A 16,963-nucleotide genomic window follows, 5' to 3' on the forward strand; every position below is an offset into this window, starting at 1 on the left:
TTATCTAATAATTTTGTGAAATTTTGTTGGTATTGGTATTAGCTGTGGTGTAGTAGTATTAATACGAGTAGTTGCTTTCCTAATAGGTAGAGAATTTCGAGACCATTATTGTTAGTTCTTAAATAGTTATACTGGTGTAGCTGAACTCTGGTAACGTAGATGTATAGTTTTTTTTTTCAGTAACAGTAAAATAATACCGTAAGTGAGAAGTGTGGGCTCTATCGTAGGTTTGTGAGTAGTGGGTTACGGTGTGGGATTTGTTCGAGGCATTTTCATTGGGGGGGAATGCAGTGGGGAAGCCAGTGGTCATTTTAGTGAGATCCTCTTCTGGGAATACAGAGTCTGTAGTAGAAATAAGCTGATAGAGGAGCAGGAGCGTAAGATCTGTGCCTTTCAGGTGCAGTTACAATGCGCAAAGGAAGAACTAGATAGGATGAGGAGGGTGAAGGGTGGTGGAGAATGGGAATTGGCAGTTGGAAAGAAGGCGGCTAGGAAGAGGAGGTATTCAGACAGTTTTACTTTGCGTACATGCAATAGATACGACCAACTGTCCGAGTTCAGTGGAGAGGAGCTTCGTGTAGCTTTAGATGTCGGGAACATGGAGCAGTCCTCAGCAATTGGGAGGCCTAGGTTAGTCGCAAAGTATAGCAGAAAGGAGGTTCTGCTGCTAGGTGGTTCTCACGGTAGGTGTCAGCTTGCTGTTGCAGGAAGTGTTGGGGAGTGAGTACCAGGTCACCAGCATTGTCAAGGCTAGTGCAGGGTTGGCTCAGGTGACTGAGAGTATAGGGGCGTTAGGTAAGAGTTTTACGAAGGATGGTCATAGTGGGTGGAGCAGGGAATGGTCTCGATAGGGATGGGACATGATGTGGGTAGTGACCTGGTAAAGATAGCTACTCAAACCGGTGGCACAAATGTGCACTTCATTCAACTGTCTCAGTGTCATGATCGACTTGACCTTAATGCGGCTGTTAGGCGCCTTAACGTGGGGCTGGGGAGGGCGCTGATGGCAGATGGCATGAGTCACATCTCAGTGGTGCCAGTTAGGTCCATCAATAGATCGGGTTTCACTAGGCGTGGCCTGCACCTCAATAGGTATGGGAAGGGGATGGTGGCTAAGCTTAAAGGTGACAGTGTAGTGGGTGGTGATGGTGGTGGTATCACTCATGGAAAAATTCCTGTAGTAGTTGTTAGAGGTGCACCTTTTTTAGATTGAAGTCAGCTGATAGGTATACCTGCTTAAAGGAAGTCCCTCTAACTAAGTACTCACCTTCCGAGGATGTAATGTTTCCAAGTAATGAAGGAATTAGTATCTTTCATCAAAATATGAGGTATTAGAGATAAAGTTAGTGAACTACTTATAGATGTTGACTATGAAATTATTGGTATATGAGAGCACCACTTAAATAATCCGACAATTCAGAGGTTTCCTTTACCAGTCTACAGATTAGCTGGCTGTTCCTCAGGGAGTTCCGTGCGGGGTGGGGGAGTAACTCTGTACATAAACAATAGTCCATTTGAGTCCATAGACGTATCATGACACTGCACTGAGCAGATATTTGAATGTTGTGCAGCAGTAGTTGAATTTAGTGAAACTAAACTTCTAATTTTTGTTGTTCATAGGTCTCCTAACTCCGACTGCAGAGCATTTCTGCTCAAGCTATGGAGGGTACTTGATTCACTTTGTAGGAAGTGCCAGAAACTAGTTATATGCGGTGACTCGGATATAAATTTTGTATATGGTGGTGCAAGAAATAGGATATTGGTAGATCTCCTAAATTCATATGATCCGATGCAAACTGTGTTTTTTCCAACTAGGGTGCAGGGGAACAGTAGCACAGCCATAGACAATATTTTTATTCATTCTTCATTACTAGATGGGCATTCTATTAGAAAAAGCCTGAATGGCCTTTCAGACCATGATGCTCAAATTTTAACACTAAAAGGCTTTTGTACTCAAAACAATGTCACATTTCATTACAAACTATGTAGGAAAGTTAATACAACAACAGCAGTGTCTTTAAACCTTGTCAAGGAACAAGAGTGGCAGGATGTTTAGCGTCAGATCCCACCCGTCGGCTTTGACCCGTGACGTATGGCTGTTATGGTGTGTGACGTCAAGACGGCGCGGAATTTAGTTTGTGAGAGTGGCATGTTTGTAGGTGTCGTTTTGATGTGATCGGAGGCCCTCTGGTGGTGTCTTAGGTGATGTTTCTGGTTTAGTTTGCATGTGTGGCCTGTTGTTGCGGTCGCTGGTTATGCGGTTCATTTGCGTGATAGCATTGCACGTGTGTGGTATCGGGGCTCTGCTTATAGCGGAATATTTTCAGTGAGTTAACGATTTTAGTTTTGTCATTTCGACGTCACTATAGATTTTTCCTATTCGTGGTGTGTGGATTTTGGTAATTTTTTTTTTATGTCTGTGGTAGGTATGGATATGACAAACATGGTCAACAGTTTTCTGTTGTCGGCGATGATGGGGGACAGTGCGTTGTCTCTAATAAAATTTCTTCAACTATTCGGATTTTTGGATGCAGGCGTGAAGTGTTTAGTGTGTCGTGGAGAAATAAGGCTTACTAAAGTTCCGGCGTCTCGGACAAGGGACGGCTGTATGTGGAGATGTCGTAAGGACAAGAAGTCAAAGGAAGTGTTAGATTCCAATGTGTGGTTGTGGGTGTTCCGGTATCGGGAGTTGCTGTTGAGCTATTTAGGGAAGTGTTATATTCCAATTTGTGGGAACGGGAGCTGCTGTTGAGCTATATAGGTCAAGGGAAGTGTCAGATTCCAGAGGATATTGTGCTTAGTGGAATTTGGGGAGTTTTGTGTTGTCGGTTTTTTTCGTCGTTTTGTGTGGTTTGATATGGTGGTGTGTGTCTAAATTTGTTTATATTTACTTTGTCCCCACCCAAAAACCGCCAGTTTCCAACGTTTGTCCTGTTAGTTTCATTAGGTTTTTTGTGGAACTTGAGTGTGTGTGTGTGTGTGTGTGTGTGTGTGTGTGTGTGTGTGTTTTGGTTTTTCAATGTATTTTCATGTTTGTGGTCATGTTTACGTAATGACGTCATAGGTGCCATATTGAAGTCGAAGTGTATGATCGTTTCCGCCATTTCCGCCATATTTGTGACGGCATGGGTCAAAGCAGACGGGTGGAACCGGACGCTTCTGTATTTCGGTGCCAATAACATAAATGATAGATAGACCGCCTTCCTTATCACATTTATCATGCTCTTTGAGAGTTGCCTTCCATTAGAACATTCTAAATTGGGTACTAGCAGTAATGGGCAGCCTGGGTGGCTGGCTTGTGGGATAAGGATATGTAGAACAAAGCGGGAATTATATCAAAATGTTAGTAGTCACAATCAAATTACAGTAGCCCATTACAAACGGTATTGTAAGGTGCTTAAAAATGTTATCAGGAAAGCAAAGAGTATGTGGTATGCGAATAGAATAGCTAATGCACGGGATAAAATTAAAACCATATGGTAAGTTGTGAAGGAAGTGTCTGGTCAGTAGCACAAGGTCGACGATATAAAGTCGGTTCGCAGTAAAAATATTTCTGTTACTGATAAATCAGCTATATGTACAGTATTTAGCAATCATTTTCTGAGCATTGTTGGTGAAGTAAATAAAAATTTAGTTTCTACAGGAAATCATATAACTTTCTTCGCAAATGCCTTTCCGACATTTTTGTCTGAAATACTCCTGTGATACAGACAAGAGGGAGATTGGGTCAATAATTAAATAACTGAAGACTAAGAACTCTCATGGATATGATGGAGTGTATAGCAGAATATTAAAGTACTGTGCCATATTTGTAATTTTTCCTTTACGAATGGTCAGTTTCCTGAGTGATTAAACTACTCAGTAGTAAAGCAATTTTATAAAAAGGGAGAAAGGGATAACGTAGACAATTTTAGACCTATTTCTATGCAAAAGTGTTTTCAAATGTGTTTGCAAAAGTTATTGAAAACGATATGTATGTAAGGATAATTAATAATTTTATATCACACGATTTGCTATCAAATGTATATTTCGGCTTTAGAAGTCGTTTAACAACTGAAAATGCTATATTCTCTTTCCTCTGTGAGGTACTGGATGGATTAAACACAAGGTTTCAAACGCTTGGTATATTTTTTAACTAAGGCATTTCATTGTGTTGATCACAAAATATTGCTCCAGAAGTATGACCATTATGGAATATGGGGAGTAGCTCACAATTTTTTCACCTCTTACTTTAGCCCCAGGCATCAAAAGGTCTTCATTAACAATGTTGATAACGGCTTTGATGTGGGGTCTGAGTGGGTTACTGTCAAGTGTGGGGGTGTCCCAGGGATCAGTGTTGGGGCCACTCCTATTCCTTATTTATGTAAATGATATGCCCTCTAGCATTACAGGTAACTCTAAAATATTTGTTTGCTGATGACACTAGCTTGGTAGTAAATGATGATGTGTACAACAATGGCTCGGTTTCAAATAGTGCATTACGTGACCTCAGTTCATGGCTTGTAGAAAATAAACTAACACTAAATCACAGTAAGACTCAGTTTTTACGGTTTCTAACACACAATTCAACAAAACCTGACGTTTTAATTTCACAATATGGGCATATAATTAGTGAAATTGAACAGTTCAAATTTCTGGTTCTTGGATAGATAGTAAGCTGTCGTGGAAAGCCCATGTTCAGGATCTTGTTCAAAGACTTAATACTGCCATTTTTACTATTCGACGGTATGAGAAGTGAGTGATCGTTCGACACGAAAATTAGTCTACTTTGCTTATTTTTATTCGCTATTGTATTTGTATATTTTGGGGCAATCTTCTCATTCTAAAAGGATATTTTTGGCTCAGAAACTGGTGTTTCGGGCAATAAGTGGTGTTAGTTCGCGAACCTCTTGTCAACCTCTGTTAACGAGTCTGGGTATTTTGACATTGGCCTCTCAATACGTGTATTCCTTATTGTCGTTTCTTGTTACTAATATTAGTTTATTCCCAAGAATAAGCAGCTTTAACTGGTTAATACTCGGAAGAAATCAAACCTGCATTTGGATCGGACTTCCTTAACTCTTGTGCAAAAAGGTGTGCAGTATACTGCTGCAACCATGTTCAATAAGCTGCCACTCGAATCCAAAAACCTTAGCAGTAATCCAGGCGCTTTCTAATCGCAAATGAAGAGTTTCCTCATGGATCACTCCTATTCTGTCGAGGAGTTCCTTGAAAAATTAAGCTGATTTTTATTGTAGTGCTGATAGCATTTACTTAAACTTATGGACCGACATTTTTTATGTTCATGAACATTTATTTTTATCTGTCATTACGTTTATGTTGTAATTTCATGTACTGACACGTTCAACGGCCTTGGAGATTTGCTAATCAATTTCCTCCTACGGAACTTCACGAGTAAATAAAAAATAAACAAAATACAATACAATCTTACAAACTTAATCATTACACTTTGTTATCAATAATCAGTATAACTGTTAATGCTGTTCGCGTTTAGACTAAACGTGACATAATAAATATGAAAAAATCAGTTACGTCAAATAAAGCTTGTTCCTCCTAAATTATATTAGTAGCTGTGGTTTACTCTTAGTGGTAACTTGATACTTATTTGACGGGATATGTATTTTAGAAAAATAATAGTTACCTATCAACTTCTGTATAAAATCTGAGGCTTGTAGTACTATTAAACAACTATTTTCGAAAACGGTGTTGTACACTAGGGATAAAGAGTTATGTTGCGCTGTTTCAGACAGACTGGTCTTGTATTCGGGGGGGGGGGGGGGGGGGATGGATGTTCGTCTAACCCCCCCCCCCCCCCCCCCCATGGATTTAGCTTTTCCATTATTTCCCAAAGTACTTCATGCAAACTGTATCCTTGTCAAATGAGACCTGTAATCACATAAAAACCTGTACACGAGATAGTTTTTCGTCGTAAAATGCTTTACCAGGAGAAGTACCCTTATAAAACTGACCCACAGATGTGTAAAACAATTAGGCTACTGCTGTTACAATGAACACTGACACTTGTCATAAGCTAACAGACATTTTAGTCCCTTGGTTTTGATTATTAGACAATTCTGTAGCGGAATTTTCTAATCCTCTCTGTTGTTAATTTTATATTAAATTGGTAAAAATTCCCAACTTCTTTCCCCACATCATCCTTCTGAGCAATAATCTCGTAACACCGGAATGGGTACCAAATGCGAAATGTTACGTATTCTACACACAGAGTATTTTAGGAAGAATACGTGATTAAATCTGTAGAGTGTGAAATTTAGCACACAGCACTACCACTTTTAGGAATGACGAAGTGTCTTACTCGCCAGGACCTCGAACTGAACCGTGTTGGAATGACAGGCACGGAGACTGTCCTTGGCAATAGTCCAAGTTCTGTGTACTGCTATCTCGGAATAACACAAAAAACATGCGATCTTGGGTTATCTTGTTGAAAGCGATGGAAAGACTTCGAAGATATCGCAGAGCCGCGGGCCTTAAAACGTCAGAAATGTAGTATCAGTTCAAGAAATTACGAGCTAAGCGAACAACAGGTGATGGTGGTGTGTAACCCAGCACCCCCTAGCATCGCGCAAGAAGCTGAGCATGAATGTCAATGATGAATGCACTCGACAGATTCCTTGGAGCTTCTTAACAGGGATACGTCTACAGAGTGAATCAACTAAAACATGCACCGCAGATATTGCGAAAATGGGAAGTGCAGCTGATGCGAGGTTTTCACTTGAAGGATTGATATTCAGGGGCTCTCATTATTAGCCAATAAACAAATTCTACTAATACTTATAAAATGTATTTTTGTGGAAATATACACTTTTTACATTGAACAATGCCTATTTACATTAGCAAACTAACAGCGGGGTAAATCAGAATTTCATTGGTGCTTGTTGCAGGTTTCAAGTGCGAGTGGTTTAGGAGATATCGTGTTTTGAAAAGTTTCCACACCGCCAGTTATTCGTGTCATTCAACCTGTTGTCATGTTTACTTAAAGTTTACTTTTGTGTTCATTGAGTGCACTGCGATTTGCTAGTCAGTTAGTGTGTCAGTGTGTCAGTCGAAGCAGTATGTTGTGAGTAAATGATCGGGTTTACTAATGCAGAAGAAGTCAGCTTGCTCATGGTGTATGGTGTGTGTGGGCAGAATACAGTTCGTTCTTGTACGGTATATGCGGCGAGATATCCCAATAGCCATCAACCATTTCGCAAATATTTATCAGCCTTTTCCCTCTTCAAAAAGTATCTTGGAACTGGTAGTGTAACAGCTAGACAACGTAGCAGAAGGAATCAGGTAATGACAGAAGGGAATATTAATGTACTTGCTGGTGTTACAGTCGATCCGCACGAGAAAGTGGCTTGACTGGGGCAAGTGCTTTACGCATTCTCCACCGCCATAGGTTCCATTCCCATCACACCTCTCTCCATTCAGAGCTGCGTGGAAACGAATATGAGAATCGTCTTAACTTCTGTACGTGGGCGAGAAATAAGACAGAATATGCCAGGTGTATTACGTGTATTAGTGATGAAGGCACGTTTATCAAATATGCCTAAACCGTCGAAACGTGAACTACTGGTCTGTTTACAATCCCTGTTGGCTTTGCCAGGTGGAACATCAGCATCCAAGGTGTGTAAATGTGTGGTGCGTGTGATAGTGAACCATCAGCTCATAGGCCCATTTCCCACAGACTGAGCTCTGACAGCGTCCAAATGCCGCAGCCTACCAACAGACTATCTTACACAGATGCTAGGAGATGTGCCTCCCCAGACTATGAGGCACCTGTGGTACCAATGTGATGGCTATCCAGCCCAAAATGCCTTCACGGGTTGTTTCCAGACCGTTGGTGTGGACAGAGTAGACCTGTACCTTGGCAGACTTGTTCCCCGGATTTGACGCCTGTAGACTTCTTTTTCTGTGTGGGGAAACAGAAAGAGGCTGTCTACAAGAACATACCAAATACACCCCATGATAAGCAACGATGTATTACTGTAGCCTGGTCGGACATGTTCGCTAAACGCTACCACTCGTTGCATAGCAGAATGGAAGCGTGTATGCAGAGCCATGCCACGCTAGAAAAGACGACGAAGTGTCAGTCCGTTTCCAGTGCTATCGTTGGGAGCATCGCAGTTGACTCATCTATCCCTGCGACGGCGACGAGGGAAGGAAAGAAAATGGTGTTCCAGACGAAGTCGCACTGTTCCTGTGGATATGTCTTGTTGCAAATAAACTATTTTCTTGATTCGTGTAAGGTGACTGTGCGATCAAATATGACTAGTCAAGCAATGCCGTTGACATTTTGTATGGCACTGAATATTGTACTTCTGAGCTCATCGATTCCATATTTGCGTGACAGTCGTAGGGTTCCTATCAGTGTAAGCATCAGTATCGTGCTATGATAAAATACAATCTTCACAGTCCACTATTCTGCCACTGCCGAATTGTGACACATGCTGATAGACGTTTCGTCCTCCATGAATGGTAACACGTCCTTACCATTATCAAAAAACAAAAAAAAAAGAGCATTCACATACAATTTCTGAAACCGAAACGCACTGCATGCTTCCTTATTTGCAGGATGTAGAAGGTATTACCCGTAGTTTGTTCGGTTGTTGTGTTATGCTTCTCTTTTGTAAATCTAAGTACACTTCATACCAGTTTGACATATGTTGCATGATACCTTTATGATGTTGGAAATTTAATGGCCACCAGTGTTGAGAGCTTGCTGAAGATTTTGCACCAAAGTGAAAAAATTTACTCTAACCATAGACTAGAAGGCTAAGTGTAAATGAAAACAATTTTTATGCTTTTTACTGCAATTGCGCCAATCTCAGTTAAACTGAAACTGATTTTTATGTAAGTAAGAAATACAATTAAGGCGTAAAAGTACTAGAAAGTTAGAAAAAGAATTCTTTTACCTTCAAAGGGATCTCTGCGAGATGTACTAATATCTATTTTATTCAGTTACGTGCTGTTTGCTTCTGCTCAAACAATCTTTACTTTCTGTTCATTAGCCCAAAACAACTACATAAGACAACAGACGAAGGAAATGCACAAAATAAGCCAAGATGCAATTAGTTGAAAGAAAATTTGACCACAAAATTCAGAACAACACAGGAATTCGTAAATTAATCCTGGCCAGGAGTGGCCAGTGACTTACGCGGGGTGTCAGTTAAGGTCTTTGGCACAGCCCTATGATGCTAAAGACCGACCTCTGGTGACCAAAAGACAAAGAAAGCACCCATTATGCTCAGGCACATTAATTAAATGATATAATAATGTTACACAAAGGAAACGTCTTACTGAATGACAGTTCCTAGGGATGGACCTATCAGACATGCAATGTAGTTACGACACCACGCATACAGACATATTAGAAGTATCCTCTAACAGAAACAAGTGATCACTATTAAAATCATATTCACTACAGTAAAGTAAAACAAGGGAGTTACCTACTGAGATAAGCAACTAGACATTAAATAGTTGGACAAGGGATTATAAAGGTGAACTATAACGCAAAGTTTTAAGTTCAAAATTAATGATTTTTTCAAATTACCCACCTCAGCTATTGTTGGTGTACTGACTAGCGTAAAAGTTACACCCATGACTCCATGCAAAAACTAATCCTTCTCCAAATCAGTAACAGTGTTCAGCTTCGTAAAGTTAAACCATGCCCTGTTCAAAAACGATCAGTTATTGGTAGATTTGTGAGCAATCGCAAAAGTGTCCATGTCTCACAAGAAATTATTTGCGTTGTGGCGAATGACATTGAAATGTTCATCCCACTTCAGACACACAATGAGAAAGAAGACCTCGTTAGTAACAATACTTTACATGTCTTTGAATAGGATTCAGATGTATAACAATAGTTGTTCGTTGACAAATGTGTAACATCTACATCTACATAGACCTACTCCTTGTATAGATCTTCCACACAGGGCTACTGATAATTCTCATCTACCAAAATCATGCCTGAAAAATTACGTTGTCCCTGTAGGTTTGATGAACTATGTAACATCGCTTCATCCTCTGTGGAAGAGATGGTTAGAGCTACAATAAGTACATCAGATGCCCAGCTATTTCTTGTAGCAGTGGGTCAGCGCTCATGTAAAGTGATTAGGCGTTCGTGGTGGAGAAATGAGTTATTCAGAGGTGAAGAGGTGGCGTCTCCACCTGTGATCGCCACGAGCCGTTGGTAAGGGAGGCTTCCTCTGCCTTGCAGCAGGAGCTGAGATGGTGAGCGTTGTAACGGGATAAGAGGCACCTAGCGGGACGTCTACCCCTGCCTTCGCTACTGAGTCACAGCCGTTGCGCTTCTGCCTGGGTCAGATGCGTCTCGTGTCGAAAGTACGAACACTTGAACAGATACATCATAGCATTATATGTACAGTAATGAAGTTCCACATAAAACCATTACACATGGCACTCATATTTACTCAAGATAAGACCACTTTCATCAAGATAAGGTAATTCTAACTGATTTGGAGATGTGCAGTACTAATTACGGCTGTGTGACCTCAAAAAAGTTTCACAATAAGTACTGTGGCTCTTAGGTCTTTAAAATTCTAATCAAGTACTTAGGCCTTCAAATGATCATGACTCAGGCTCCATAGACAAAAAAGAGTTAATAACTATAGCCATCTTGCCTCCTAATAATGGCAGAAACATCTGATAAATATAATAAGTTTACGTTAACGTCACCGTAGAAATTCATTTTCTAGTGGATAGCATGCACTTTTATTGTTACAAGTATACTTCTTAAGCTATTGGTGCACCCTACAACGAAGCACTGTGATATCAAAAGAGATTATGCTCCTTGGGATACATGATGGGTCATCATCTCTCTCCTCTGATGTCCTCTTAATCATCCTTCGCTTAAAATGTTGTGTTTTGTAGTTTGTTTGGTTGGACAGTCATGAAACACACAAGGATCATGACACGATATACGGTTGATCGCTTCACAAAGTATAAATTTTCGTAATAGCCCTCATAATAATTGCAAAACCTGTTATAACTACTGTTTGTCAATCTTCGTAATAATTGCATAATTGTCAAACTTGTATCATGGCTCGTTTTACCGCTGTAATATCTCGTAATTATCATGATGGACTTCCACTCAATGATAGTCACTTACCATGTTAAAAAAAAGAAGAAAAGGAAAGAAAACTACATATATCACACACTTTCAGTTGCTTGGACACATTCAGCTTCAAACGATTTGGCATGTTACAAAGCTAATCTTCCTAAACAGTCGCTCAACGCATCTCGCTACTGGCTTTAAACGTCGGTAGTAACACACAAGACCTCCTTATTGGGCAAATCATTTCAAGGTCTCATCCAATTGATTCAAATAGTAAATCTTTCAGTATTGTCTCAACAGCTTAGATCCTGTCATATTAGAAAATCGGGTTTTTGTGTCCGTTTATCAGCGTCGAACTTGTACGATATTTCGATTGCGTAACTCGCAGTGTTTATCAGGTGCTCCCTGAGGCAGAACGAACCACCACACATTGCGGGATTCATTTGTAATCCACCTCGGCCAGCCTGCTTTTTTAATAAATGTAAAATGTGCCTTGGCCCTTCAGCACTGAAAGACATATTGAATTTGTTTCCCAATCTGCTTTGGTCTGCTTTGTTGGATACACTGGATTACGATGTAAAGAACAACAACATTGTAAATGTTAACAGTACTGAAAAAGACTCGTTTAAAGCGTCACAGCGAAACTTTTACTTGCCTGACCAAAAAAAAAGCCTGAGAAGAAAATAAATTGCTCTCTGAGGTTCCTCTGTTCCACTGGAGCAACCATCACACCTAACGATAGTCTTTTGTTTTCTGCTACAATGGTGGTGGTTCTGGCAATTCTGTGTCGTTCATTGCAGTTTCCGGCTGAAGCGTGAGACAGTGGCAGGTCGCTTGTTTTGGAGATACATAATAAAGTTCGTCAAAGGCCAATTTCAAATTTTGGCTCAATTAATTTACTTTATTGACGATTATTCATCCCAATACACAAAACGGAAAACTTTACACATTTAAGAAGTAAACTAGAAGGTTTTGGAATTGTCTTGGACTTCATAATTCACTGCAATCCAATATAAGGTCCATGAGTTACACGACAGATAAATTACCGAGTTCGGAAAATAACGCAAACTTTACCGAATTTAACTCTAAATCTAGTAGACATTTAAGAGATAACTTTGTGAAAGGTGTTTTCTTTCACAGTAATTGATACACGTGAAAAATATTAGTTATTTAAAAAATACAAGATAATGTTTATAATTTTCCATCTGATTTGAGATGGAATAGCCCGCATACGTCTACACATCAATGATTCATATCCATCGCCTATCCTGTTGCATTTTCACTGCATGAAATGGCTTCCCATCATATGAAAAAAAATTATATTCTGCATTTCATACATGTCCACATACCAATTCGTCAATTCTCAAGAACTCCTATTTACAACATAATTTCTACCATTTAATTTCTAAACTTACACAAACTACATCTTATTAATGTACAAAAGAAATTCCTTCCGTTGGCATTTTGTCTAACGGAAAAGTCGAACACTCGGCTGTCGACAAATCTTGTCTCGTCACACTACAGCTCCACGCTAAGATTCGCAAGATTCTCAACGTAAGAATTTATTTTGTACCTAATTTTCTTCCAGTTGTACCCCACTGCATCCTCCTGTCTTCTTCCGACAAATGAAACAACGAGTACGCGCGAATAAACACTTCTCAGTAATCCCAAAATGCCAACCTTCTCGTATACTGAAACTCTACTGCTCTTCGTTTTTTAATTTTTTTCGACTACAGAACTGGTGCATTTACTTCATTAGCTATTTCTCTATAATTATTCTCCTCATCTGTTCTTAGCCAACAGCACTTGTTACATCCGATTCATCATTAATTAACTTAACTTGAACGGCATCTCCTAGCTCCTCACTGTCCTGTATTGTCTGCTCATCCGGTACAGAAATAATCTTGTGTCGAACGTCTGTAATCTCCTCGGCTCAGCATGCTCCATTACTTGTCTTTGTTAACTCAACTTGAACTACATCCTCTAGCTATTGTTTAGCCTGCACTATATGTTCATCTGGTACAGAAACGATCTCCTCTTCAACATCAGTAACCTCCTGCATTTCAGTATCTCTTTAGTTTACATTCCGATTTATTGACGTCATTAAAATTAGTTTTGTGTTCATTCGCTACATCTGATTTCAATTCTAGCATTTCTGATTGTCTACGAATATCCCTGATTCCTTTAGTCTGTTTACGTTCTCTAATTCTTGTTCTTGCAATAGACGTGGTCTCTACCCTTGTCGTTCCAGTCGTCTAAGACAAGTCTCCCTAAATTTCAAATCTGTTAGGCGTATCATACGATACGGGTAAACCTTCTGTAATCGTATTTTTCTCCTCGGAAGGTTTCAAACTTCTGTGTTACTATATCAGAGCGCTGGGCCAGGCACACACTAGGGTATTATACACACATCAAAAAAAGTTTTGAATCACTTCGGTTCCGAGAGTTCTGGAACCTGTACAGAAAATTAGAATAGACCAACATAAACATCATTTCCACCCTTCTTATTGTTCATGACAACCACACATTGCATTTTGTACCACCACAGAGGTGGTGGTCCAGATTTCTGTACACACTGGTACCTCTAATACCCAGAACCACGTCCTCCTGCATTGATGCATGCCTGTATCCGTCGTGCCATATTATCCACAAGTTCATCAAGACACTGTAGGTCGAGATTGGGCCACTCCTCAAAGGATGCCCATATTGTTGCACTGTCGATCGGAGGATGGCATTCACGTATCGTGCAGACGTTACGGCGACTTCCATGACCAACAGCGGCGTACGTCGGCCCCACATAATGCCACCCCAAAACAGCAGGGAACCTCCATCTTGCTGCACTCACTGGACAGTGTGTCTAAGACGTTCAGCCTGATCGGGTTGCCTCCAAACACGCCTCCGACGATTGTCTGGATAAAAGCATACGCGACACCAGTCGGTGAAGAACACATGATGCCAACCCTGAGTGGTCCATTCGGCATGTTGTTGGGTCCATCTGTACCGCGCTGCATGGTGTCGTAGTTGCAAATAAGGACCTTGCCATGGACGTCGGGAATGAAGTTGCGCATCATGCAGCCTATTCCGCACAGTTTGAGTCGTAACACGACATCCTGTGGCTGCACGAAAAGCATTATTCAACATGGTGGCGTTGCCGTCAAGGTTTTTCCGATCCATTATCCGTAGGTAGCGGTCATCCACTGCAGTAGTAGCCCTTGGGCGGCCTGAGGGAGGCATGTCATAGACAGTTTCTGTATCTCCTCCATGTCCGAACAACAACGCTTTGGTCCACTCCAAAGACGCCTGTACACTTCCCTTGGTGAGAGCCCTTCCTGGCACAAAGTAGCAATGCGGACGCGAGCGAACCGCGGTATTGACCGTCTAGGCCATGGTTGAACTACAGACAACACGAGCCGTGTACCTCCTTCCTGGTGAAATGACTGGAACTGATCGGCTGTTGAACACAATCCTTCTAATACGCGCTGGGCGGGTTTAGTAACAACTCTGAACAGTCAAAGGGACTGTTTCTGTGATAGAATATCCACAGTCAACGTATATATTCAAGAGTTCTGGGGGCCGGGGTGATGCAAAACTTTTTTTGTGTGTCCATCTGCACACGATAAAGTGGTAACAATATGGACAGAAAACTTCAAAACTTAATGAAATCTTACCTACATAAACACTAAATGGAATTAAGTGAGAAGACTGTAGTATGTACTGGGAATGACCTGAGATCTTCCTAAATTTCTCATAACGCAGACCAAAACTTTACTGTGCAAAAATACCTTAACTAAATCTTAATCAACCCCCAGTTCGGAAGCAACATGATTGAACACAAACCTTGCAGATCTCCTACCAATGGAATTCACTATGGCGTAATAGAATATTTCACTCAACTTCCAAATCACAAATACAACAAAATCTCCCTACTAACTAAATTCCTAACTTACATGTCTCAGAACTTAACAAAGTCGAATCCGAACACAAACACACAATAATACTTCCCCTAAAATTTCAAAGTCAAAAACTCATGACCACAATGGACTTTCCCTCACCAACCTTACCTTCAAAGCAGCATAGAGTGGTAAAGGAACGTGCAACTTACGTTTGCAGAATGAGGTTTTCACTCTGCAGTTGCGTGTGCAGTGATATGAAAGTTCCTGTCAGATTAAAACTGTGTGACGGACCGAGACTCGAACTCGGGACTTTTGGCTTTCGCGGGCAAGTGCTCTACCATCTCAGCTATCCAAGCAAGACTCACAAACCGTCCTTATTGCTTTACTTTTGCCAGTACCTCGTCTCCTACCGTCCACACTTCACAGCACCTCTTTTAGGAACCTTGCAGATGTAGCACTACGCGAGGAAAGGATATTGCGGAGACATGGCTTAGCCGCCGCCTGGTATGATAGAGCACTTCCCCGCGAAAGGCAAGGGTCCTGAGTGTGAGGGTTGTAATCAGAATCCTGATGAGAAAAGGAAACAATTAATAATCCACAACACAAAACATTCAGTAGTATCTACTGTGCTGTTACTTGCTGAGGTTGGGTGTTCTGTACATGAGATAGTTCAGACGCAGCGTCTATTGGTATCTGATACAGCCACACTTCAAAACACCTACAACTGCAATGTTAAATGTGGCCACGTTATACCAATTTTTGAGCTTTATCTAGTAGACAGACCTATGCATTTCTTTCTTCTAAGATGCCACATCACTTGGTTAAGTAGTATGTTTGACCACTTGGTATGTATTTTATACAGATCATTCAACCGCTCAGAGCTGGTGTGGCACCGGAGCCTCGAGTGCACTGATATGATCATTTGTACACTTTTTATTTTGCAGACCCCTTCTTACGCACATTATCTTTCCAAATTGGGCATTGCCAAAATGATATGGAACATAAAGTACCTTGCCACGTGTTACAGAAGTATGGTTTACCACAGAAGATTCTAAACATCACCAAAGCTCCGTATGAAAGCTGTTAATGTGTGCTCCACAAGGAGTGCAGGGAGTGGCAACTGACCCTTAACATAGATAAATGTAATGTATTGCGAATACATAGAAAGAAGGATCCTTTATTGTATGATTATATGATAGCGGAACAAACACTGGTAGCAGTTACTTCTGTAAAATATCTGGGAGTATGCGTGCCGAACCATTTGAAGTGGAATGATCATATAAAATTAATTGTCGGTAAGGCAGGTACCAGGTTGAGATTCATTGGGAGAGTCCTTAGAAAATGTAGTCCATCAACAAAGGAGGTGGCTTACAAAACACTCGTTCGACCTATACTTGAGTATTGCTCATCAGTGTGGGATCCGTACCAGATTGGGTTGACGGAGGAGATAGAGAAGATCCAAAGAAGAGCGGCGTGTTTCGTCACAGGGTTATTTGGTAACCGTGATAGCGTTACGGAGATGTTTAGGAAACTCAAGTGGCAGACTGCAGGAGAGGCGCTCTGCATCACGGTGTAGCTTGCTCGCCAGGTTTCGAGAGGGTGCGTTTCTGGATGAGGTATTGAATATATTGCTTTCCCCTACTTATACCTCCCGAGGTGATCACGAATGTAAAATTAGAGAGATTCGAGCACGCACGGAGGCTTTCAGACAGTCGTTCTTCCCGCGAACCATACGCGACTGGAACAGAAAAGGGAGGTAATGACAGTGGCACGTAAAGTGCCCTCCGCCACACACCGTTGGGTGGCTTGCGGAGTATAAATGTAGATGTAGATGTAGATGTTCGAATCTCGGTCCTGCACACGGTTTTAATGTGACAGGAAGTTTCATATCAGCGCCCACTCCACTACAGAGTAAAAATCTCATTCTGGAAACATCCCCTAGGCTGTGGCTAAGCCATGTTTCCGCAATATCATTTATTACAGGTGTTCT

This window comes from Schistocerca americana, chromosome 5 (assembly GCF_021461395.2).
Source record: "Schistocerca americana isolate TAMUIC-IGC-003095 chromosome 5, iqSchAmer2.1, whole genome shotgun sequence".
Lineage (NCBI taxonomy): Eukaryota > Metazoa > Arthropoda > Insecta > Orthoptera > Acrididae > Schistocerca > Schistocerca americana.